This window comes from Oncorhynchus masou, chromosome 25 (assembly GCF_036934945.1).
Source record: "Oncorhynchus masou masou isolate Uvic2021 chromosome 25, UVic_Omas_1.1, whole genome shotgun sequence".
Lineage (NCBI taxonomy): Eukaryota > Metazoa > Chordata > Actinopteri > Salmoniformes > Salmonidae > Oncorhynchus > Oncorhynchus masou.
Window position 1 is genome coordinate 29,874,758 of NC_088236.1, and position 26,763 is coordinate 29,901,520.

At 46.6% G+C, this 26,763-nt stretch overlaps 1 pseudogene; it reads right to left on the reverse strand.

Annotated features, from left to right (window-relative positions):
* Positions 1-7,854: 7,854 nt before the first annotated feature.
* Positions 7,855-22,521, reverse strand: LOC135513617 (RNA-binding protein 25-like; annotated as a pseudogene).
* Positions 22,522-26,763: the final 4,242 nt, after the last annotated feature.

Consider the following 26,763-nt stretch of genomic DNA (forward strand, 5'->3'; position numbering starts at 1 on the left):
ATGTTGTAATTTTGGGTCTACATCTAAGAGCATGTTGCTTCCGTCCCTCTCCTCACCCCTACCTGGGCTCAAACCAGGGACCCTCTGCACACATTGACAACAGTCACCCCACTGTTACCCATCAATCCACAAATACCATGGCCCTTGCAGAGGGAAACAACTACTTCAAGGTCTCAGAGCGAGTGACATCACCAATTGAAATGCTATTAGCACGCACCCCACCAACTACCTAGCTACCAACTACCTACCTAACCTATTTCTACAAATATACATATCATTTTAAATTATGCTTGATAAGTCAATTCTGTGAGGCATTTTGTTTCTTATTTTGTGTGCAAATGTCACATCCATAACACTGGAATTGCACACCTATAGCTTTTCATTATGTTTTTGATCTACACTATTCAGGCCTTATGGTAATGAATCACGCATGCAGGCATGCAGGCAGGCAGGCAGGCAGGCAGGCAGGCAGGCAGGCAGGCAGGCAGGCAGGCAGGCAGGCAGGCAGGCAGAGACAACAGCACAGCATTAACCTCTTGCTGACTGGCCCAGGAGACACAAAGGAGAGAAGGATTGTGTTCCAGCGAGGTGGAGTGACCGCAGGCAAGAGTTAACTTCATCTTCAGCTGAGTGAGGTACTGGGAGGGGGAGGCAGGCGGGGGGAGGGATGGGGAAACAATGCAGGCCAGTGTTCTCCACCTATCACCCCCCAGGGTCACAGAGGAGAAGACATGCTAGTGCAACTTCATCTCCCACAGTCTCCTCTGACATAAAGCAAGGGGATTTCTGCTCTGGTTTGGCTGTTGTTTTAACACAGAGCCACGGCTCAATTGGCCAGGCCTGTTTCAAGGTCTGCCTTTATAATCCTACAGGTATTTGGCTGGAGGGGGAGAATCTTCACACTTCAGCCTGTGGAAGGTAGTGTGGGTGTGGGCGGAGATGGAGAGAGTGGGTGTGGAGGGAGGCAGTAGCTAGGTGAAGACATACGTCAGAGAAACTCTCTTACTCGCTCTGCTTATGCCTCTGCTCTTTGTACCTCTTCGGGTTCCTGTCCATCTGCATACAGGGGATCAAATCAAATCAAATTTTATTTGTCACATACACATGGTTAGCAGATATTAATGTGAGTGTAGTGAAATGCTTGTGCTTCTAGTTCCGACAATGCAGTAATAACCAACAAGTAATCTAACTAACAATTCCAAAACTACTGTCTTATACACACACGTGTAAGGGGATAAAGAATATGTACATAAAGATATATGAATGAGTGATGGTACAGAGCAGCATAGGCAAGATACAGTAGATGGTATCGAGTACAGTATATACATATGAGATGAGTATGTAAACAAAGTGGCATAGTTAAAGTGGCTAGTGATACATGTATTACATAAAGATGCAGTAGATGATATAGAGTACAGTATATACGTATACATATGAGATGAATACTGTAGGGTATGTAAACATTATATTAGGTATCATTGTTTAAAGTGGCTAGTGATATATTTTACATCATTTCCCATCAATTCCCATTATTAAAGTGGCTGGAGTTGAGTCAGTGTGTTGGCAGCAGCCACTCAATGTTAGTGGTTGCTGTTTAACAGTCTGATGGCCTTGAGATAGAAGGTCCCAGCTTTGATGCACCTGTACTGACCTCGCCTTCTGGATGATAGCGGGGTGAACAGGCAGTGGCTCGGGTGGTTGTTGTCCTTGATGATCTTTATGGCCTTCCTGTGACATTGGGTGGTGTAGGTGTCCTGGAGGGCAGGTAGTTTGCCCCCGGTGATGCGTTGTGCAGACCTCACTACCCTCTGGAGAGCCTTACGGTTGTGGGCGGAGCAGTTGCCGTACCAGGCGGTGATACAGCCCGCCAGGATGCTCTCAATTGTGCATCTGTAGAAGTTTGTGAGCGCCTTTGGTGACAAGCCGAATTTCTTCAGCCTCCTGAGGTTGAAGAGGCGCTGCTGCGCCTTCTTCACGATGCTGTCTGTGTGGGTGGACCAATTCAGTTTGTCTGTGATGTGTATGCCGAGGAACTTAAAACTTACTACCCTCTCCACTACTGTTCCATCGATGTGGACAGGGGGGTGTTTCCTCTGCTGTTTCCTGAAGTCCACAATCATCTCCTTAGTTTTGTTGACGTTGAGTGTGAGGTTATTTTCCTGATACCACACTCCGAGGGCCCTCACCTCCTCCCTGTAGGCCGTCTCGTCGTTGTTGGTAATCAAGCATACCACTGTTGTGTCGTCCGCAAACTTGATGATTGAGGTGGAGTCGTGCGTGGCCACGCAGTCGTGGGTGAACAGGGAGTACAGGAGAGGGCTCAGAACGCACCCTTGTGGGGCCCCAGTGTTGAGGATCAGCGGGGTGGAGATGTTGTTGCCTACCCTCACCACCTGGGGGCGGCCCGTCAGGAAGTCCAGTACCCAGCTGCACAGGGCGGGGTCGAGACCCAGGGTCTCGAGCTTGATGACGAGCTTGGAGGGTACTATGGTGTTAAATGCCGAGCTGTAGTCGATGAACAGCATTCTCACATAGGTATTCCTCTTGTCCAGATGGGTTAGGACAGTGTGCAGTGTGGTTGAGATTGCATCGTCTGTGGACCTATTTGGGCGGTAAGCAAATTGGAGTGGGTCTAGGGTGTCAGGTAGGGTGGAGGTGATATGGTCCTTGACTAGTCTCTCAAAGCACTTCATGATGACGGAAGTGAGTGCTACGGGGCGGTAGTCGTTTAGCTCAGTTACCTTAGCTTTCTTGGGAACAGGAACAATGGTGGCCCTCTTGAAGCATGTGGGAACAGCAGACTGAGATAGGGATTGATTGAATATGTCCGTAAACACACCAGCCAGAAGGTCTGTGCATGCTCCGAGGGCGCGGCTGGGGATGCCGTCTGGGCCTGCAGCCTTGCGAGGGTTAACACGTTTAAATGTTTTACTCACCTCGGCTGCAGTGAAGGAGAGTCCGCATGTTTTCGTTGCAGGCCGTGTCAGTGGCACTGTATTGTCCTCAAAGCGGGCAAAAAAGTTATTTAGTCTGCCTGGGAGCAAGACATCCTGGTCCGTGACTGGGCTGGTTTCCTTTTTGTAGTCCGTGATTGACTGTAGACCCTGCCACATACCTCTTGTGTCTGAGCCGTTGAATTGAGATTCTACTTTGTCTCTATACTGACGCTTAGCTTGTTTGATTGCCTTGCGGAGGGAATAGCTGAACTGTTTGTATTCGGTCATGTTTCCAGTCACCTTGCCCTGATTAAAAGCAGTGGTTTGCGCTTTCAGTTTCACGCGAATGCTGCCATCAATCCATGGTTTCTGGTTTGGGAATGTTTTAATCATTGCTATGGGAACGACATCTTCAACGCACGTTCTAATGAACTCGCACACCGAATTAGCGTATTCGTCTATGTTGTTGTCTGACGCAATACGAAACATATCCCAGTCCACGTGATGGAAGCAGTCTTGGAGTGTGGAATCAGCTTGGTCGGACCAGCATTGGACAGACCTCAGCGTGGATGTTTCTACCACAATGCTGCTCAGGGTGGGGAGCAGGACAGAAGTTACTGCAAGACCCAGGAATAAAGCATGCTCTTTCGTCATCCACTCAGGTCGATTAATTGAAAGTAAATCAGCATGAAACTAAATTAATGTTGCAAAAACACCCAGTTTCACATGCATTAGGGTTTCTGTGTGTGTGTGTGTGTGTGTGTGTGTGTGTTTTTGAGGAGCTCTATTTAGAAAAGGGATATGTGTTACACTGCTGGAAGTTCCCACATTGACCCTTGATCTCTGGGAGTCAAAGAACTGTTTGTGTTTCCAGAGGGCATGGGGGAAACAGGGTTCCAGCCAAAGGCATGGCCCACTCTGAAACTTCATCCCTCCCTCCCTCCCTCCCTCCCTCCCTCCCTCCCTCCCTCCCTCCCTCCCTCCCTCCCTCCCTCCCTCCCCCTCCCTCCCTCCATGCTCTTAACTTTCACCCATGACCCTGTCACACCCTCCTCTGGGCTCCAGCAACAACAAAAGCAGGAGATTAGGGAAATCTAGGGCCCATGTGAGGATTACTGTAGGTCTTTTCATCTTCGTTTGTGTGCCGAGTTGACAGTGTGTTTGTAGTGGTTCAACTTAATCTGTGGCCGTGGTTTGCATTTAGTTTAGTTTGTGTACACATGTTAACTTTGTTTAGAGTACCCAGCTCAGCACCAATAGTAACAAAGATACTTCTAAAATATTGACTCTGATGTAATGCTATGAGAGTAAGTATACTCCAAGCCTGTAGTTTTAAAGTCCCCCCTGAGAAATAGGATTAATCCACACAGAAGAGGAACTGCTACTGTCTGTGAACCCAGCTGACTGTCCCCTATGAGCGGTGTGCTCTCTCTCTCTCCTTCTCTCCATACAACTGGACGAGCTCCGTTCCAGACTATCCTATCAACGTGATCTGAACAACTGTAATATCCCATGTTTCACAGAGTTGTGGCTGAAGAAGGACATGGAAAATATAAATCTAGCTGGTTTTTCTATACGTCAGCAGGACAGAACGACAACGTCGAGTAAACTCAGGGGGGTAGGGTGTGCCCAATGTTCCCTCTAAACTGAATACGTGCTCAGAGAAGCACAAGATTGAACTTCACTCAATTATCTAGAGTTTTCCACGTTAGTTAACACTATCAATGTTTCTTTTTACTGTGGGAATTGTGATCGAATCAGCCCATTAGCCACTTTCAATGCAACATACTGAAACAAAATGAACTATGCAAGAGATTTTGTTGTCGGCAGAACGAATGATTTTACTGCATTGACAGGCAGACTCAGGCACATACTCTTCACGGTGCGCCATAACCAATCAGAGCTGCAGTAGGCCTATATGCAAATAGACCATTGCCATTTATGGATCTGTGCCCTTCACTTTGAACTGGACTGTTTTTACAGTATCAGCAGTGGTGTGTAGATGTCCTGGTTTTGAGATCAAATCGAGAGCTACATGTAGCAACGTGTGTACATGTGTTCATATTCTTTGCTCGTTAGTGAGTTATTAGCCCAGTTATAGATCATTTGTAGTCAGCAATGGGGGAGTGATTCCTTCCCACAAGGGTACAAAACATTTGCATTTCTCGACATCTTTGAAAAGCAAGTCAGGTAAGTAACTTTTTTTGTCATAAAGCGGCGATGTTCTATTTTGAGACAGGCTTGAATAAGCTAAGTAGCCAATAGGCAGAGGGAAGCATAATTTGCCTGATTGTAATAATGGTATGGTAATAATGAGGCATTTCTCCATTTTTTTGATGGTAAGCCACTCGGGTAGGCCTACATTATGATCAAATAGCCCCATAGTTTAAACAATGGTCAAGTAGGCTAACTTAAAGCACGTACAGCCTAAATGTCCACAGTAAAAGCACGCCGGAAGTTGCACAGAATTTTCACAACGTTCAAGTTTGTGGTCAGCAGACTTGAAATTTTCTCAGTGATGAAAACATTTGAGGGAACATTGGGTGTGTCTCTTTGTTAACGACAGCTGGTGCGCAATCTCTGATTAAAGAAGTATCTAGGTTCTGCTAGCCTGAGTTTTTATTTGATTGAATTTTACTTACAAATCTACCTGCAGTGAAGCTGCTCAAAAGGTACATTACATTCAGTCATCCAGCAGACACTCCCATCCAGAGCAACCCACAAGAGAAACCAGTTTCGAATAACTAATGTAAAGCTGTAGACCATACTTTTTACCAAGAGAGTTTTAATCTATATTTTTTGTGGCTGTCTATTTACCACCACAAACTGATGCTGACACTAAGACCACACTCAATGAGCTAAATAAGCATAAGCAAACAAGAAAACGCTCATCCAGAGGCGACGCTCATAGTGGCCGGTGATTTTAATGCAGGAAAACTGAAATCCGTCAATCAGGTGCAACTAGAGGCGAAAAAACTCTAGATCACCTTCACTCCACACACAGAGATGTATACGAAGCTCTCACTTTTCTTCCATTTGGCAAATCTGAGCATAACTCTGTCCTCCTGATTCCTGCTCAAACAGGAAGTACTAGTGACGTGTTCAATACGGAAGTGGTCCGCTGAAGTGGATGCTAAGCTACAGGAATTTTTCGCTAGCACAGACTGGAATATGTTCCAGAATTCATCCGATGGCATTGATGAGTTTACCACACCAGGCAGCGGATTTATTAATAAGTGCATCAACGACGTTGTCCCCACAGTGACCGTACATACAAATCCCAACCAGAAGCCATGGATTACAGGCAACAACCACACTGAGCTAAAGTCTAGAGCTGATGCTTTCAAGGAGCGGGACAATAATCCGGAAGCGAAATCCCGTTACTCCCTCCAACAAACCATCAAACAAGCAAAGTTTCAATACAGGAATGAAATTGAATCCTAATACACTGGCTCTGTCGCTTGTCAGATGTGGATGAGGCTTGCAAACTATTACGGATTACTAAGGGAAACCCAACCCGCAAGCTGCCCAGTGATGCAAGCCTCCCAGACGAGCTAAATGTCTTCTATGCTCGCTTTGAGGCAAGCAACATTGAACCATGTATGAGAGCACCAGCTGTTCCAGATGACTGTGTGATCCCGCTCTCCGTAGCCGATGTGAGTAAGACTTTTAAACAGGTTAACATTCACAATGCCGCAGGGCCAGACGGATTACTAGGACGCGTTCTCAGAGCATGCGCTGACCAACTGGTCTACATTGATATTTTCAACCTCTACCTGGCACAGTCTGTAATACCTGTAATATTTATTTGAACCTACAGAGACCTAGACAGGAAGAGGAGAAACGGCACAGGAAGTCAGTGGAGTAAGTGACACACAGGACAGTCTGGTCACAGGGCACAGCAGGAAGTGGTCATTGAGCGATGCCACAAGAGTGCAAAACTTCACAGTGATGTTTACCAGTGAGTTTAAATGCCAGCTGTGATGATGCACAGGCGATACAAAGCTGCTTTACAATACACAGGGCTGGAACTAAAGAGGCTAATAGATGATCTGTCCCTGTTGAAGACAGACATTGGGTTCAGTTCAATCAAACCCAGAAACCCAAAAATATATATATAATTTTTACACCACAAGAAGAAATTGAGTTATTGACAAAGCCCTTTTCTGTTCAATGTTCTCTACCTATATAGTACTCTAAATAACCCAATTCATGTTAATAAGTTCAAAAGAATACGAGATAAACATTGTGGAATTAAGAACAACATTTAAAGAACTTTAAAGCCACTTATCTCAGAATCATCTTTTTGTAGATAGAACCTTATAGTCCCAAGTTTTTTCAGTGTGAATTTAAATCAAATCAACTAACTCATACACGCAAGTGTAAAGGGATGAAGAATATGTATATAAAAATATATGAATGAGTGATGGTACAGAACGGCATAGGCAAGATGCAGTAGATGGTATCGAGTACAGTATATACATATGAGATGAGTAATGTAGGGTATGTAAACATTATATTAAGTGGCATCGTTTAAAGTGGCTAGTGATACATGTATTACATAAAGATGGCAAGATGCAGTAGATGGTAGAGAGTACAGTATATACATATGAGATGAGTAATGTAGGGTATGTAAGCATTATATTAAGTGGCATTGTTTAAAGTGGCTGGTGATACATTTTACATGAATTTTCCCATTATTAAAGTGGCTGGAGTTGAGTCAGTATGTTGGCAGCAGCCACTCAATGTTAGTGTTGGCTGTTTAACAGTCTTATGGCTCTGAGATAAAAGCTGTTTTTCAGTCTCTCGGTCCCTGCTTTGATGCACCTGTACTGACCTCGCCTTCTGGATGATAACGGGGTGAACAGGCAGTGGCTCAGGTGGTTGTTGTCCTTGATGATCTTTATGCCTTCCTGTGTCATCGGGTGGTGTAGGTGTCCTGGAGGGCAGGTAGTTTGCCCCCGGTGATGCGTTGTGCAGACCTCACTACCCTCTGGAGAGCCATACGGTTGTGGGCGGAGCAGTTGCCGTAGCAGGTGGTGATACAGCCCGACGGGATGTTCTCAATTTTGCATCTGTAAAAGTTTGTGAGTGCTTTTGGTGACAAACCAAATTTCTTCAGCCTCCTGAGGTTGAAGAGGCGCTGCTGCGCCTTCTTCATGACGCTGTCTGTGTGGGTGGATCAATTCAGTTTGTCCTTGATGTGTACGCCGAGGAACTTAAAACTGACTACCTTCTCCACTACTGTCCCGTCAATGTGGATATGGGGCTGGTCCCTCTGCTGTTTCCTGAAGTCCACGATCATCTCCTTTGTTTTGTTGACGTTGAGTGTGAGGTTATTTTCCTGACACCACACTCCGAGGGCCCTCACCTCCTCCCTGTAGGCCGTCTCGTTGTTGTTGCTAATCAAGCCTACCACTGTAGTGTCGTCTGCAAACATGATGATTGAGTTGGAGGCGTGCATGGCCACGCAGTCGTGGGTGAACAGGGAGTACAGGAGGAGGCATGTATGAAAATGTTTTTATACATAGTTATTGTTTTTACAGGAGAAATGTTGTTCTTAATTCCACAGTTACAGATTTTGATTGAATTGTGCCCAGTTCTTCTCAAACTGTATGGTTCAAGCAATAGTCCAGCTTGTTTTTTGGGTAAACTTAAAAACTTCAGCAGGCAGTCAAATATAATGTTTTCATCCTCACACACCTGGATCTACATTTTATGGTCAAATTCCTATTCCATCCATGTCTCCCCCTCCCTCTCTCTCTGTTTCCTCCCCTTTCCCTCTGTGTACAGCCCTTGAATCGCCTTGGCTCAGAGATTCTGGCAGCGAGTCCAGACTGTGTGCTGGACTCTCCAGAAGCACGTCTGTTAACCGTTAAGCCGTTTAGCTCCTAATACCGACAACAAACTCTTTCTGTGCTGGCCCTGGGCACAGGCCACGGTAAGCGGCCCTCGAGAGAGGTCAGACAGCTCTATAATCTGATTCTACCCGTCTGCCCTCTGCTCCAACACACACAACAGCAGGTTGGGCTCCTCGCTCTGCTCTGCAGGAGTCTAAGTGGGACACTGGGACACATATGCTCCGTAGTGACACTGGGCCATTCATGAAAGGAGCTCAGGCTCCAAATGATCTCATAATGTGTAAATCACTTAATGGTGTGGGTGGTGTGTAAGTGTAGACATGTGTGTGTCTGCTGGTGAATGTATGTTATGTGTGCATGTGTAGCCTGTGTTTTGTGTGTTAAGCGATGTGTGTTTATGAAGTGTGAGCTGAGCAGTTTAATTTGACACAGCCTGGTGAGTGTGCAGAGTGTGCAGAGATGTGTGCTGTCACCACCCCCTCCACCCCCGCTCTCCCACCCACGTCCCCTGCTCCTGCACCCCACACTGGGGCTAATTTTAGAGTCTCTGCCTGTGGAGCATCTTTCCCCTGGATGTGCTCTGCCAAGTGCTGTTCCGCTCCTCCAGGGCATGTGACTGTGGCTCTAGGGGCTGAGACAGGGTAACTCACCGTTCCATGCACCTAAACTCTACCAAGTGGCTGAGACAGGGGGTAACTCACCGTTCCATGCACCTAAACTCTACCAAGGTGTCATGGAAACCGGAGTTTACCCCTTTGGTGAATGACTGTCTCTCCTTTTCTCTGTTTTCTGCCTTTTATTCCCCCCCCTCTCTGTTCACTGAAATGTGTGTTGCTCTCCACTCGACAGCGTGAGCTGTGATGTGATTGGCTTCGCTGGGTCCCTGGGGGTCTATTAGAATGAGCAATTAGAGGTAATGCTTAAATCATTGTGGGACCGGAGTTCAGTCTGGAGAAATTTCTGCTTTTAGTCACTGAGATGGCACAACCCCTTTTTTAGTGCTTATTTCACCCTCACTGATCCTGCTTTCAATTTTCCCACATTGGCAAACAGGAAGGTGGCAAGCTACTGTGGCTTACAGTAGGGCAGACTTCCCCTTCCACAGACCTGATGGACACTCTTCAGGGGGCATCTCATTATGCTTTCTGAAGTTACTCATCCTTACTCAGCCCTGTAATTCACTCCTCTCTGTGCTCCTCTTGGGCTTGGTGTGTTAGTCAGACAGAGAGCGAGAGAGAGAGAGAGAGAGAGAGAGAGAGAGAGAGAGAGAGAGAGAGAGAGAGAGGGAGAGAGAGAGAGGGGCTGGTTCAATGGTCAGTAATGTTTTGTCTTTTACCTTTTGATTAAAATAGGGAAGGTCTGAACTTTCTCATCGCAACAAAAACACCACGAAAAGTATGAAAAAACGAAAAGACTTGGTTATGTCTCATTTTGTTGTTTGTCCTCATGGGTTTGTTTCTTGTTGTTGTTTTTGTCGTGGCTTGTGGGGCCAGAATGTAGCATGTTCACTGAGCTGCTCTAACAAGCCTACTGGGGCGTGTGCAGAGATATCTGGGGGACACGAATCGGACCTGGCCAAGGGCATGAAACAGAACGGGAGATCAAGAGAGGCACTGACATCACACACTTTCACTTCTGCTTTTTCCTCTCCTCTTCTCTGTGGATTGTTGCCCCTTTCTTCCCTCACTGCCTTTGTACAGAGCTTGGGCTTGGGTTGTTAAAATGAATCTCTGTGTATACAAAGTAAAGAGGACAGTTGTTTCTATTGTGTCGGCTGTGCAGAGTGGCAGCAGGTCTGGCTGGGCTGTGTTTTATGTTATTTGGACGGAGCAGGGATGTGATTCATCATGTGGCGGTCAGAGGGACTCAACAGGCATAACCACAGACAGCCACACCAAACCTTCTGAGAGCCTGGGCTGGCCTCTCTCTCTCTCAACACACAGCATCACTACAGCTAAACCCACCAGGGAAGCAATGGAGGGTGCGTGTGATTACATGTGTTGTCGTCTGTGTGTGTGTGTTTTAGTGTGTGTGTTTGTGCATGTGCATACTATCCTGTTTGTGCATGCATGTATGTTTGAGGAGAACAAAATGTTGAACTGAATGAGGGGAAAAAAGCTTGTTGTCCTCCTTTTTTGTAAAAAAATGTATTCTGCCTTGCCTGTGGGGAAACTTTCCAGTCGTGGCTCTGGCCTGAGGTTCCTTATTTGTGCTCATGTCAGACTCAGTTCCTCCATTCTGGGAGAGAGGGATAGGATGAAAGGGGCGGCTGAGAGAGGGAGAGAAAACAAGTGAGTGAGGGAAAGAGAAAGAGAGAGGACAGGAGAGCAGGCGAACACCTCCCATTCTTGCTCTCCTTCTTGCTCTTTCTCTAATCTCTCTCTCACGCACTCCTACCACCCCTCTCTCTCTCATTTCCTCCCTTTCTCCCTCCCTCCATCGCTCCTGCTGTCTCACTCCATTCAGCTCCATTCCAAACAAAAACATATAAACAAACGTAATTATCCAATGACACTGGGCCGGCCATTGGGTGGTCGTAATTAAGGTTTACTGGCTGTTTAAGGTTTACCCCCCCCCCCCCCCCTTTAAAGAGGATGTAGACCTGGTTGTGTAAAGATAGTACACTCATCATACCTTATGGCATGGATGCATTGCCTTGCTCTTCCACAACTGAGAATGTTCTGTTGTGCAATCTGTTTACTGTATTGCTAGAAATTAATCTTCAATCCAATCATGAATTATCACGCCGCAACCTGACCCAAACCACAACCTGACCCAAACCACAAGCTGACCCAAACCAGAGCCTGACCCAAACCACAACCTGACCCAAACCATAAGCTGACCCAAACCACAAGCTGACCCAAACCACAACCTGACCCAAACCACAACCTGACCCAAACCACAAGCTGACCCAAACCACAACCTGACCCAAACCACAAGCTGACCCAAACCACAACCTGACCCAAACCACAACCTGACCCAAACCACAGCCTGACCCAAACCACAACCTGACCCAAACCACAACCTGACCCAAACCACAAGCTGACCCAAACCAGAGCCTGACCCAAACCACAACCTGACCCAAACCATAAAACCACAAGCTGACCCAAACCACAACCTGACCCAAACCATAAGCTGACCCAAACCACAACCTGACCCAAACCACAACCTGACCCAAACCACAACCTGACCCAAACCACAACCTGACCCAAACCACAACCTGACCCAAACCACAACCTGACCCAAACCACAAGCTGACCCAAACCACAACCTGACCCAAACCACAACCTGACCCAAACCACAAGCTGACCTGACCCTGACCCAAACCATAAGCTGACCCAAACCACAACCTGACCCAAACCACAGCCTGACCCAAACCACAACCTGACCCAAACCACAACCTGACCCAAACCACAAGCTGACCCAAACAACAAGCTGACCCAAACCAGAGCCTGACCCAAACCACAACCTGACCCAAACCATAAGCTGACCCAAACCACAACCTGACCCAAACCACAACCTGACCCAAACCACAACCTGACCCAAACCACAGCCTGACCCAAACCACAGCCTGACCCAAACCACAACCTGACCCAAACCACAAGCTGACCCAAACCACAACCTGACCCAAACCACAAGCTGACCCAAACCACAGCCTGACCCAAACCACAACCTGACCCAAACCACAACCTGACCCAAACCACAGCCTGACCCAAACCACAAGCTGACCCAAACCACAAGCTGACCCAAACCACAACCTGACCCAAACCACAACCTGACCCAAACCACCACCCAAACCACAAGCTGACCCAAACCACAACCTGACCCAAACCACAACCTGACCCAAACCACAACCTGACCCAAACCACAAGCTGACCCAAACCACAACCTGACCCAAACCACAGCCTGACCCAAACCACAAGCTGACCCAAACCACAACCTGACCCAAACCACAAGCTGACCCAAACCACAAGCTGACCCAAACCACAACCTGACCCAAACCACAAGCTGACCCAAACCACAACCTGACACAAACCACAACCTGACCCAAACCACAAGCCGACCCAAACCACAACCTGACCCAAACCACAACCTGACCCAAACCACAACCTGACCCAAACCACAAGCTGTAATATGATAATAAAACACATCTGCCGTGAAATACATTACAGCCTGATGAGTGTTCTGTGGAGATTCTGTCCAAACACATTGGATCCAGAAGATATGTAAAGACACATCCACTCTGAGAACGGGGACTATGGGTTTCTCCACAGGGAAGTGTGGTGCGTAGCCAACGAAGGGTTAATGTCTGTACGTGACGCACTGTCTCGAAGAGGGAAACTCTAACAGGAAAAACAGTCTAAAAAAGGTCCCTGTGCAGCCCAGGCCCAAGGTACGTTTTCTTTGGCCCTCTCCTCACATTTTTGCACTTGTTTTTCCAATTTGCTTAACTACAACTCAATGGTTTTCTGATTTGGTGATTGCAGAAGGGTTCCTATTTTTATTCCGGTGGTGGAATCCTCGTCTTTTATTGCCATTGTGGGACTAATTCTGTTTTCTGCCGGTTTCTGGTGCGTCCCTGTTGCCTGCCCCTGGCCCCAATCACCCTCTGTGTCCCCCCAGCTCACACGTCCACTCCTCTTTTTGGGCAGCAACACTCTATAAGGGTTTGTACTGGAGCTTAGAGCTTTATGCTTTATGGTGATATAACCGTATAGTGCGTGACCCAAACACTCACTGTGTGTGTGTGTGTGAATGTAAATGGGGTCAGTTGGGAGGGTGGACAGAGCAGTGACAGGGCTTCATATGTTAATATGCTGCACATGTGGCTCTGGCATTGGAGGGCTGCAGGGGTCAGAGTGACCCCCCACCCATTCCCACCCCAACCCATTCATCCCCTCTGAATGTAGCTCTCCATTCACACTGATTTCACAGAGGAGGAGGGAAGGAGGGAGGGAGGGAGGAGGAGGAGGAGGAGGAGGAGGAAGAGGAGGAGGGGGACGGTGGCCCCAGGGTGAGAGAGAGGTGGTCTTTCTCTCATTCCTGGCTCAGAGAGAAGGAAAAACAATTGGTGTGCAAATGGCTCTCTCTCCTTAATTCCAGGAGGAACCGTCCCCCTCCCTCCCTTCTGGAGTCTCTGCATGTGAAGGGAGAAGAGCAGAAAGAGAGATGGTCTGTGGGATTCTGTGTGTGTGTGTGTTTGTGTGTTAGAACAGGGCTTAGAAGAGTTTATATTTGTGTGAGTGTGTGAGTGTGTGAGTGTGTGTGTGTGTGTGTGTGTGTGTGTGTGTGTGTGTGTGTGTGTGTGTGTGTGTGTGTGTGTGTGTGTGTGTGTGTGTGTGTGTGTGTGTGTTGGCTGGCCTGTCAAAGGAGTGCGGCCCCCAGTGTCCTCTGAAATGTTCATAGGTCAGTCGTCACAATAGGCACTTTGATAGAGAAGCTGTGGAGATGTAAATCAGCAAATGGAGCGAGACAAAACAACTGTCCTCCCACCAGCCCCCCAACCACCTCAAAAAAGAGGAGAATTTAGTTTTGAAAGAGAGAGAAAGAGCAGGACACTCCTGTTGCCGCTCTTTAAAAGAGAGAGAGAGAGTGTGTGTGAAATAAGGGGAGATGGTGTCCCTTTCAGAGTTGAGTTTTTTTTGTGTGGTGGTGGGGGTGCAGTGAGGGAAGGAACTATTTCAGTCAGTCTGTTTCATTCTTGGGAAAGCATCTTCTCTATTGCCTGGCACCTGGAATTGGTCTCTGGGAAGCAGGACAATGACTGCGGGGTTAGCAGGTCATAGGACTATGGTCGTCCCTGGTTGCAGACTGAGACACACTCTGGGTCTCTCCTAATCCCATCGCTACGTTACCACCAGGCATCGCAGGGGATGAAAAGTCTTGTGAAGAAGCAAGACGGGAAAGTTTCCAGCAGCAGAGACTTAGCATGCCCCAGTTTAGGACATAGAAATGGCTAGTGGATTACAGATAGTGTTGACATTGTGGCTGAGAAAGCCTGAGTTTCACAGATTGAGATCCCTGCAGTCAGAGCTGCTGAGTTGAAACAGTGATAATCCAATGAAGACACAGTGTAACACATTAAAGACAGAACAAACACATGCTCCACTTAGAAAACAAAAATACCACAACTAATGGTTATGCAGTTCTCATACCCAGAGGGAAGGGGAGGATGGAATTTACCCAATTTCCGAGGAGGGAAGACAAATTGCTTGTACATGTATTGATATGCTGGCTGAGGGCATGAATGGGCTTGAGGGAGGCCCAGGAACGGTGTGATTCACAGAGCGGAGAGAATGTTGAAGAGGGAGTCATACACAGCATCTGTCTATCTCCACATCCTTGACTGTGAGAATTCCAAAATGTGATGATGTCTTTGGCTATGGGGCATGGTCAGCTAAGTGTGTGTGTGTGTGTGTGTGTGTGTGTGTGTGTGTGTGTGTGTGTGTGTGTGTGTGTGTTTCTCTATGGGTCCAGGGGAGCTGTGTGATTGAGCAGCCGGTGTGGTGTGGTGCAGTGTGGTGCAGTGTGGTGCGTCAGTGTCAGAGTGTGAGTGAAGTGTGAGGCAGGCAGAGGCTAGATATAAGGCAAGGGAGGCCCAGGGGACGTCTGGCTGCTGGGAGGGAGATTGATCTGTCAAAAGCCGGCAGACAGGTCTATGAAGGAGCTATATGGTGCCTAACCTACACACCGAAAACATCATCATTGACTGGCTGTACCTCAGAGTTAGAATAAGTTCCACATGGATGCATTAATGTGTACCGTTGTGTATACATCATCAGATTTGATTTGTTAGTGGATCGGATACCTTTTGGAAATATATGAATTACTGGCATACCAATTGGTCTCGTGTTAATATGCAACCGGATTCAAGTAATCATGAAAAAACATTTGACCATAAGACATGATATTTCATGTCTGTCTTGAGATAAACAATTTCCTGTTTGCATGAGGGAATGTAGTGAAAAAACAGTGAAGCACAAAACCACCTGCGGAAATTACTATTAGATAACAGACTCAACTCACCTCCAATGTGAGCCAAAAGGCCTGAGGATCTTCTCCAGTTGGCAATGTGTATACCACTTTAAGTAGGAGCAGTTACTCACATAGGAATATTGTTGTGGAATGGAGACTGTCACGAAATAGGGCCCTGATCAACCTCATTACAATGTATATGATGGCTCTGAAGAATAACACTTTGGTCAACACAACTCTTTTCTAAACAAACCCTTTAACTGTCAGGCTCAGGATATCATTTTGTGTTATTGATTTGTTTCTTTACAAGCAAACCTTTATGAGGATAAGTGTTGACTTCTGCCATTGGGCATTATGACTGACAATTATTTGACCATTGAATGCCTCACAAACTCCCAGGGAAGACATAGGGAAGACCCAGGGAAGATATAGGGAAGACCCAGGGAAGACCCAGGGAAGATATAGGGAAGACCCAGGGAAGATATAGGGAAGACCCAGGGAAGATATAGGGAAGACCCAGGGAAGATATAGGGAAGACCCAGGGAAGATATAGGGAAGACCCAGGGAAGACCCAGGGAAGATATAGGGAAGGCCCAGGGAAGATATAGGGAAGACCCAGGGAAGACCCAGGGAAGATATAGGGAAGGCCCAGGGAAGACCCAGGGAAGACCCAGGGAAGACCCAGGGAAGACCCAGGGAAGACCCAGGGAAGACCCAGGGAAAGAGCCTGTTGAGTCTCATTGTTCCCTGTCGGTGAGTATCTGTGTGTTGCCTGGCAGTGTATAGGGGTGTTCAGGGGAAGGGACAGTGGGGCTGGCCGTGGTAAGCTGTGTGAGAGAGTTTTCTCAGTGTCCATGTTCTGTGGGAGAACAGCACACAGAGGGGCCTCTGTCTGAGGTATGTGAGGAAGAAGAGCAGCAAAACGATGGTGCTGAGGAGTCATGAAAAAGTGTCTTTGTGTCAGAGGGTTGAAAAACTGCCCATTTAGAGTGGCCTGCCTATTAACTGAACAAAGGAAAGGGTCTGTCTCAGAAATCCCTTGCGAAGACTATTTAGTGTGTGTACTGTATCAAGGGAGAAAACAGGATCTTCTCTTTACACCAGTCTCTGTCCCTGGCCCCTCCCCTTCCTTCTTCCTCTGTGTTCAGCACTGTTTTTCCCCTTTCGCTTTCCTGACGAGCTCTCTCTCCCCCCTATCTCTCCTTGACACTTCCTCCATTCTACCTTTCATCTCTCCGAAGGTCTGTAGCAGGGAGCAGACACCACCATGTGTTGCTTGCTCCTGAGCCCCTCTCCCTCTACCCTCTCCCTCTTCCCTCTTCCCTCAACCCTTTTCCCTCTTCCCTCTTCCCTCTCCCTCTCATTCTCCCTCTCCCTCTTCCCTCAACCCTCAACCCTCTTCCCTCTTCCCTCTTCCCTCTCATTCTCCCTCTCCCTCTACCCTCTCCCTCTTCCCTCTTCCCTCAACCCTCTTCCCTCTTCCCTCTTCCCTCTTCCCTCTTCCCTCAACCCTCTTCCCTCTTCCCCCTTCCCTCTTCCCTCTCATTCTCCCTCTCCCTGTACCCTCACCCTCTATCTACCCCTCCCTCTCCCTCTCCCTCTACCATTTCCCCTTCCTCTAGCCTCTCCCTCTATCAACCCTCTCCCTCTACCCTCTCTTTCTCCCTCTATTTACCCTCTCCCTATACTCTTTCCCTCTACATTCTCCCTTTTCCTCTCCCTCTACCCTCACCCTCTCTCACCTCCATAACTATTTGTGTACACCCTGTTCCTTCCCTAACTAACCTAAAGCTGGTCTATTCCTTTTTTAGACAGCTCAACATGACCCAAGACGGTCCAGACTCTAAACTCCCTGCTTGTAGCGATAAATGACAAGTGCGCTAGGTTGTCATTTTCTTGACACAGACGTGTTGTCTTTGAGGAGCCAGAGGACGTGGCTGGTTGTTTGGACACAGCTGTGGCACTGTGCTGTGCAGCATCTCTGACATGTTTGTTAACCACAGGGCACTTCAGTGATGTCTCAGATTGTTTACTTGTGTTTATGTGTGTGGCAAGAAGCCAACTTCTCAATAACTGTTTTATGGAGGAAGTCACCTTATGTTGTGGGCATGTTGAGGGTGTCAGAACACATCTCATCACAGGACCTGGTGTGCAGGCAGGCAGGTAGGGCATAGAAATAGAGATCTGATCCAATTCTGAACAAGGAAACTGAACAAGTTCACCATGTGGTTGCTGTTAGCAATGGCACTTATGTGACATATGGACTTTAACTGTTCGGGATCATAGCTTGGTGGGGCTGTGTAGTACCCTTTCATTGGGAGAGGTGACTTTGGAGTTGTGTGTGCTCATAGGGTTGTACCATACCTTGACACAGGTTTCGACACAGAACCAGTCCGGCAACCAGTGACACACACACACACACACACACACACACACACACACACACACACACACACACACACACACACACACACACACACACACACACACACACACACACACACACACACACACACACACACACACACACACACACACACACACACACACACACACACACACACACACACACACACACACACACACACACACACACACACACACACGTAACGGATGTGAAACGGCTAGCTTAGTTAGCTTCCAGTTGAAGCTCGCATCCGCTACAAGACCATGGTGCGCCTAAAACGGCACCGCAGTACCTCCAGGCTCTGATCAGGCCCTTCATCCACCTCTGGCCTGCTGACCATTGAGGAAGTACTTCCCGCTCAAAACTGAGACCCCCAATGGTGGAACAAACTCCTCACGTAGGGTCAATCACCACCTTCCGGAGACACCTGAAACCCCACCTCTTCAAGGAATACCTAGGATAAGATAAGTAATCCTTCTCACCACCCCCCCCCTTAATGATTTAGATGCACTATTGTAAAGTGGCTGTTCCACTGGATGTCAGAAGGTGAATTCACCAATTTGTAAGTCGCTCTGGATAAGAGCGTCTGCTAAATGACTTAAATGTAAATGTAAATGTTAGCGGTGCGCGCTAAATAGCGGGTGACGTGCTCTGTTGATAGTGGTTCACCGCAGATGGGTCCCTGACTGTTTGATGTGTGCAGAGGGTCCGGGTGCCCGGGTATGGGTGAGGGGACGGTCTAAAGTTATACTGTTACACACACACACACACACACACACACACACACACACACACACACACACACACACACACACACACACACACACACACACACAGAGGAAGATTTTTCAAATCACGATAGCCATTGGCTGATAACAGTGGCTGAGAGTGGAGTACAGAGTGACTACACATCACTACTACTCCTGACTGGTGACTTATGGACACTTGCTATGGTGCCGCATCATGTCAGCAAATTAACATTTAATGCTGTCTCATGCATCTTCATGTTATTCTATAAGATTGCCTGTAAAGTTATGAATATGTTGTTGTACGTTTTGAAATGATTTGAATGTTTTACTTTGCATCGGATTACCTTATATGAGATATAGTCAGAAGCAACACTGCAGGAATGTCTGTTGAGTGTGGTGAGTGTGAACGAGCTAGCGATATTTGCATTGCGCTCCCTGGTCTCCGTTGCAGACGCCTCTGTATGAACTCAGCTGTGACTAATTAGTGGTGGCGGCAGAGAGGAAAGGCAGACGATATGTGGCTGATCCGAGGACTGTCTACCTGCCTGACTGCCTGTCTGTCTGTCTGTCTGTCTGTCTGTCTGTCTGTCTGTCTATTTGCATCCCTTCTCTGTACCAATGATCCTTTCTTTTATACACTAGCTGTGGTCTGAAAATATAATTATGAACATTTTCTTGGATCAAGCTAACCCCAGACCCTTTGACAAAGGCTGTAATGGTACAATATACCTGAATTAAATGTGCGTTGACCATCTAGAACCAGAGTTATTCCACCACCACCTGCCCCACACACTCATAAATATTTAAGTGCTCTTTATGTTTCCCTATAGTGCTTCAGAGGCAGCCTACAGTCAGGAAATAATCATCATTATCTGGTGCCACGAGTGGTAAAGACGATCAATAGCATTGGGTCTGATTGACACGCCAATGTTTATAAAGCCCCTTGGAACACGGTGGTGACAATTTCCAAGAAGGTTGATTGTTTTTTTCTCTTACTGCATTGATTATTTGACTCTAGACTGTGATAGAAGTTGTTCTGACATTGCTCAGGAAAAAAGTATAGTTTTTTCAGAGATTAGTCTTAGTATAGGCCTGATGGGCAGGTAGAAAAGAATAGCCTCCCCACTCCCACACACAAGTGTATGCAGTGAGCTGTCTGGCACAGAACAAATCAGTTTAGATGAGTGCAGGCCATAAAGATCAGTCCAGCAAATGTTGTCTCGCAAATGTTTAATAGGCTGAGCATTTCAGGATAAAGAGGAGATTTACTGTGAGTGATGCAGTTCTGAAAATGCTCTAATCGTCATCAGACCATGAAAATGTGAACCATTATTTAATGCTAGGTTTCCACTGAGGAAAGTGAGTTATTCCTCGGTGACAGGATGTGATTCGCTCTATACTGTATAATGCATTGTCACAACCGGCACAGAGTTATCCATACAGCCTCTCCCCAATGACCCTCTCCTTCTCTCCAAGCTCCTCCATCGTCCACTCCTCTCTTCCAACCCTCCATCCATCCCTCCCGTGGTACAACTTAGAGGGGGGTAGGGCTGAAGTGAATAGGAAGAGAGAGGAATAAGCCAGAGAAGAGAGAGTGGGTGAGACAGAGTCCTCTGGAGCGAGTGTATAAGAACATTATGTGGTTTGTACTTCTTCTGGCTGTCCTTTATGCTCATAGATTTTCAGATGATGTCAGGGAAGGAATCAATGGGACACAGTCAGTACCAGGAACGCCAGTCCATTGGTGGAAAGCTGCAGTTAGATAGTATTGGGAAATAGATTTTCTCCATCCCCCTCCATCCCCCTCCCAGCCCTCCTTTTCAATACATGCTGCAATTACTTCACAAGCCAAGGAGAAAGATGGAGGAAGACTTGGCAGAGAAAATGTGAGATTAGCCATGAGTGCTTGTGTGAATGTGTGGGAGTGTGTGTGTGATCATATGTAGTGTGTGCTCAATTGTGGATCTGTTTGTGTAGGATGATGTATGTTCACTTCAGTGTCAGGTTGTTCAAAAAGCCTCGGCTTTTTAAACGAATAGGAAGTTATTTTACTATTTTGTTTTGGATTGCTCACTCAACATTTCTATGCATTACAATGATGGAAACATTCAGAAACCTTTTTCTGTAACATTCCAAAAGTCGCACGCGCGCATGTACACATTAATGTACACACACGTTCATGTTTATGTTTTATCCCCTCAATACTCTGAAGGAAGGTGTCAGTTCTGTTTCTGTGTTCTATCTCCTCATCTCTCTCTCTCTCTCTCTCTCTCTCTCTCTCTCCCTCTCTCCTCATCTCTCTCTCTCTCTCTCTCTCTCTCTCTCTCTCTCTCTCTCTCTCTCTCTCTCTCTCTCTCTCTCTCCTCTCTCTCTCTCTCTCTCTCTCTCTCTCTCTCTCTCTCTCTCTCTCTCTCTCCTCATCTCTCTCTCTCTCTCTCTCTCTCTCTCTCTCTCTCTCTCTCTCTCTCTCTCTCTCTCTCTCTCTCTCTCTCTCTCATCTCTCTCTCTCCTCTCTCTCTCTCTCTCTCTCCTCTCTCTCTCTCTCTCTCTCTCTCTCTCTCTCCTCTCTCTCTCTCTCTCTCTCTCTCTCTCTCTCTCTCTCTCTCTCTCCTCATCTCTCTCTCCCTCTCTCTCTCCTCATCTCTCTCTCTCTCTCTCTCTCTCTCTCTCTCTCTCTCTCTCTCTCTCTCTCTCTCTCTCTCTCTCTCTCTCTCTCCTCATCTCTCTCTCTCTCTCTCTCTCTCTCTCTCTCACCAAATCTCTCACTCTCTCTCTCTCTCTCTCTCTCTCTCTCTCTCCTCTCTCTCTCTCCTCTCTCCCTCATCTCCTCATCTCTCTCTCTCTCTCTCTCTCTCTCTCTCTCCTCATCTCTCTCTATCTCCTCATCTCTCTCTCCCTCTCTCTCCTCATCTCTCTCTCTCTCTCTCTCTCTCTCTCTCTCTCTCCTCATCTCTCTCTCTCTCTCTCTCTCTCTCTCTCTCTCCTCATCTCTCTCTCTCTATCTCCTCATCTCTCTCTCCCTCTCTCTCCTCATCTCTCTCTCTCTCTCTCTCTCTCTCTCTCTCTCTCTCTCTATCTCTCTCTCTCTCTCTCTCTCTCTCTCTCTCTCTCTCTCTCTCTCTCTCTCTCTCTCTCTCTCTCTCTCATCTCTCTCTCTCTATCTCCTCTCTCTCTCTCCTCATCTCTCTCTCTCTCTCTCTCTCTCTCTCTCTCTCTCCTCATCTCTCTCTCTCTCTCTCTCTCTCTCTCTCTCTCCTCTCCTCTCTCTCTCTCTCCTCATCTCTCTCTCTCTCTCTCTCTCTCTCTCTCTCTCTCTCTCTCTCCTCATCTCTCTCTCTCTCTCTCTCTCTCTCTCTCTCTCTCTCTCTCTCTCTCTCTCTCTCTCTCTCTCTCTCTCTCTCTCTCTCTCTATCTCCTCAGTCTCTCTCTCCCTCTCTCCCTCCTCTCCTCTCTCTCTCTCTCTCTCTCTCTCTCTCCCTCATCTCTCTCTCTCTCTATCTCCTCATCTCTCTCCTCTCATGATTAAGGTCTATCTCATTTCCTATGTATCTCTCTGTCCCCTCATCTCTCTCTCTCTCCCTCTCTCTCCTCATCTCTCTCTCTCCCTCTCTATCTCATCATCTCTCTCTCTCTCTCTGCATGCTGGGAGTGTTTGGTGCATGCTGGGAATTGTGTGAGTGAGTGCGAGTGTTGGGTGGAGTTAGATATCTTGTTTCCTTTTCTTGGTGCTATCTTTTTTTTTCTTCCTATGCATGATTAAGGTTATCATAATTTTTATTTAGTTGTTGTGGTAGAATTAAGTATATTGTTTTTCGTGTCAAAATTACCCTACTACTTCGTCACGGCTTTAAGTGTGTTCCTGAAGCTACTGTCACTGTGCAGGAGTTTCTGGTCGCTGTAGGAGAGAAGGTAGGATATGAGAATGTTGCTTATGCGTCACGGATGAATAAAGCGATGGTGGTTTTTCTTGAAGAAGAGTGTCTTGTTGATCGTATGGTTGAGCATGGTGTACTTCTTAAAGAAGAGTGTCTTGTTGATCATATGGTTGAGCATGGCGTACTTCTTAAAGAAGAGTGTCTTGTTGATCGGATGGTTGAGCATGGCGTACTTCTTAAAGAAGAGTGTCTGGTTGATCGGATGGTTGAGCATGGTGTACTTCTTAAAGAAGAGTGTCTGGTTGATCGGATGGTTGAGCATGGCGTACTTCTTAAAGAAGAGTGTCTTGTAGATCGTATGGTTGAGCATGGTGTACTTCTTAAAGAAGAGTGTCTTGTTGATCGAATGGTTGAGCATGGTGTACTTCTTAAAGAAGAGTGTCTTGTTGATCGTATTGTTGAGCATGGCGTACTTCTTAAAGAAGAGTGTCTTGTTGATCGTATGGTTGAGCATGGTGTACTTCTTAAAGAAGAGTGTCTTGTTGATCGGATGGTTGAGCATGGTGTACTTCTTAAAGAAGAGTATCTGGTTGATTATATGGTTGAGCATGGTGTACTTCTTAAAGAAGAGTATCTGGTTGATCGTATGGTTGAGCATGGTGTACTTCTTAAAGAAGAGTATCTGGTTGATTATATGGTTGAGCATGGCGTACTTCTTAAAGAAGAGTATCTGGTTGATCGTATGGTTGAGCATGGTGTACTTCTTAAAGGAATGTTTATTCAAGTTACACCGCTTTTTTCTCCATCAACAAGGGTACTGATTTCAAATGTACCGCCGTTTATTCCAAATGAGCTATTGGAGCGCGGGTTATTGCGCTTTGGGAAGTTCGCAAGTTCAATTAAGATTGTCCCGTTGGGTTGCAAACACCCGGCTTTGAAACAGGTTATGTCGTTTTGGTGACAGGGGTTTATGTTTTTGGACTCACCGGAGCAGACTTTGGAGTTATCGTTTAAAGTCAAGTATGACAACAGATTGTATATGACTAATGCTAGTACGGGTAGTCAACGGTGTTTTGAGTGTGGTGATGTTGGCCATAAGCGACAGGTGGTCATCGTAACGCCTGGGCCCACTGACATAGGGAGAGGTGGGCTGACAGCGGTAGAGCAGCCACAAGCACCTGTTGCTGAGGAACAAGTTATGGAGGGGATGGAGTTGCAACTTGTACCAGAGGGAAATGTTATTCAGCAGAAAAATATTGTTGTAGAAGGTAAGGATGTATCTGAAGAGCCAGTTCCTCAGACTGGTGAGCAGGTGCCCAGGACGAGTGCTGGGGTACAGGAGGGGGTTCAGGTGGAGCTAATCTCCCAGATAGTGGAGGAGATGCCCACTATGAGTAATGGGGTACAGGAGGGGGTTCAGGTGGAGCTAATCTCCCAGATAGTGGAGGAGATGCCCACTATGAGTAATGGGGTACAGGAGGGGGTTCAGGTGGAGCTAATCTCCCAGATAGTGGAGGAGATGCCCACTATGAGTAATGGGGTACAGGAGGGGGTTCAGGTGGAGCTAATCTCCCAGATAGTGGAGGAGATGCCCACTATGAGTAATGGGGTACAGGAGGGGGTTCATGTGGAGCTAATCTCCCAGATAGTGGAGGAGATGCCCACTATGAGTAATGGGGTACAGGAGGGGGTTCAGGTGGAGCTAATCTCCCAGATAGTGGAGGAGATGCCCACTATGAGTAATGGGGTACAGGAGGGGGTTCAGGTGGAGCTAATCTCCCAGATAGTGGAGGAGATGCCCACTATGAGTAATGGGGTACAGGAGGGGGTTCAGGTGGAGCTAATCTCCCAGATAGTGGAGGAGATGCCCACTACGAGTAATGGGGTACAGGAGGGGGTTCAGGTGGAGCTAATCTCCCAGATAGTGGAGGAGATGCCCACTATGAGTAATGGGGTACAGGAGGGGGTTCAGGTGGAGCTAATCTCCCAGATAGTGGAGGAGATGCCCACTATGAGTAATGGGGTACAGGAGGGGGTTCATGTGGAGCTCCCAGGTAGTGGAGGAGATGCCCACTATGAGTAATGGGGTGGAGGGTGTTCATGTGGAGCTAATCTCCCAGGTAGTGGAGGAGATGCCCACTATGAGTAATGGGGTACAGGAGGGGGTTCATGTGGAGCTAATCTCCCAGGTAGTGGAGGAGATGCCCACTATGAGTAATGGGGTACAGGAGGGGGTTCATGTGGAGCTCCCAGGTAGTGGAGGAGATGCCCACTATGAGTAATGGGGTACAGGAGGGTGTTCATGTGGAGCTAATCTCCCAGATAGTGGAGGAGATGCCCACTATGAGTAATGGGGTACAGGAGGGGGTTCATGTGGAGCTAATCTCCCAGGTAGTGGAGGAAATGCCTGGTACGAGTGATGGGGTGCAAGTGGGGAGTGTTGAAAGGGATGTGGTAGAGGGGAGTCAGTTGTCTGTGGCCTCAGCTGAGGAGGATCAGGAGAAGGATATGGACGTCTCTATTGATAAGATAGCAGCTGGTGACGACTCAATTTACAATCTAGAGGAGATAAATGGGTTCCTGGATCAGACTTTTGGGAAATCTGTCAAATTGGCAGATTAGTTTGATGTTGATAAATTTGTGAGGTCAGTTGTGATGTTACAGAAGACGGTGGGGTTAGACCAGTTGAGTGAGAAGAAGCGTTTTCGTTTGAGGAAATGTGTTACTGCTGTCACAGCAGCAAAAGGTAGTGGGAAACGTGGTCAGTTTAAGAGAAAATTAAAATAATGATGATCATGCCTCATAGGGTGTCTTTTTTCTCTTTGGTTTCTCTGTGGTTTCTTCTGCTTCTCCTTTCTCTTTTCTATATGGAGGTACTAAGGGTCGGTTCTCTCAATATGAATGGGGGAAGGGACAGGAATAAGAGGGCTTAGGTATTAGAAGTAATAAAACAGAAAAGGCTTCATGTAGTTTTTCTACAGGAGACACATAGTGATGAGGCTAATGAGGTTGACTGGGGTATGTTGTGGGAGTGGCAGCATATACTCAGTCATGGTACTAATTTCAGTGCTTGGGTGGCAATTTTGTTTTTAATTCAATTCAATTCAAGGGGCTTTATTGGCATTACCAATGTCATATTAAATTAAATGTAATATATATATATATATATATATATATAATATGACATTTGTAATGTCTTTACTGTATTATATTATATATATATTCAATTCAATTGAATATATATATATATATATTATATATATATATATATATATATATATATATATATATATATATAATATATATATATATAATATGACATTTGTTATGTCTTTATTGTTTAGAAATTACTGTATGTGTAATGTTTACTGTTATTTTTTATTGTTTATTTCACTTTTGTATATTATCTACCTCACTTGCTTTGGCAATGTTAACACGTTTCCCATGCCAATAAAGCCCTTTGAATTGAATTGAGAGGTATATATATATATATATATATATACACAGTGTTGTAACAATGTACAAATGGTTAAAAGTACAAAAGGGAAAATAAATAAGCATAAATAGTGGTTGTATTTACAATGGTGTTCTTCACGGGTTGCCCTTTTCTTGTGGCAATAGGTCACAAATCTTGCTGCTGTGATGGCACACTGTGGAATTTCACCCAGTAGATATGGGAGTTTATCAAAATTGTGTTTGTTTTCGAATTCTTTGTGGATCTGTGTAATCTGAGGGAAATATGTGTCTCTAATATGGTCATACATTGGACAGGAGGTTAGGAAGTGCAGCTCAGTTTCCACCTCATTTTGTGGGCAGTGTGCACATAACCTGTCTTCGCTTGAGAGCCATGTCTGCCTACGGCGGCCTTTCTCAATGGCAAGGCTATGCTCACTGAGTCTGTACATAGTCAAAGCTTTCCTTAATTTTGGGTCAGTCACAGTGGTCAGGTATTCTGCCACG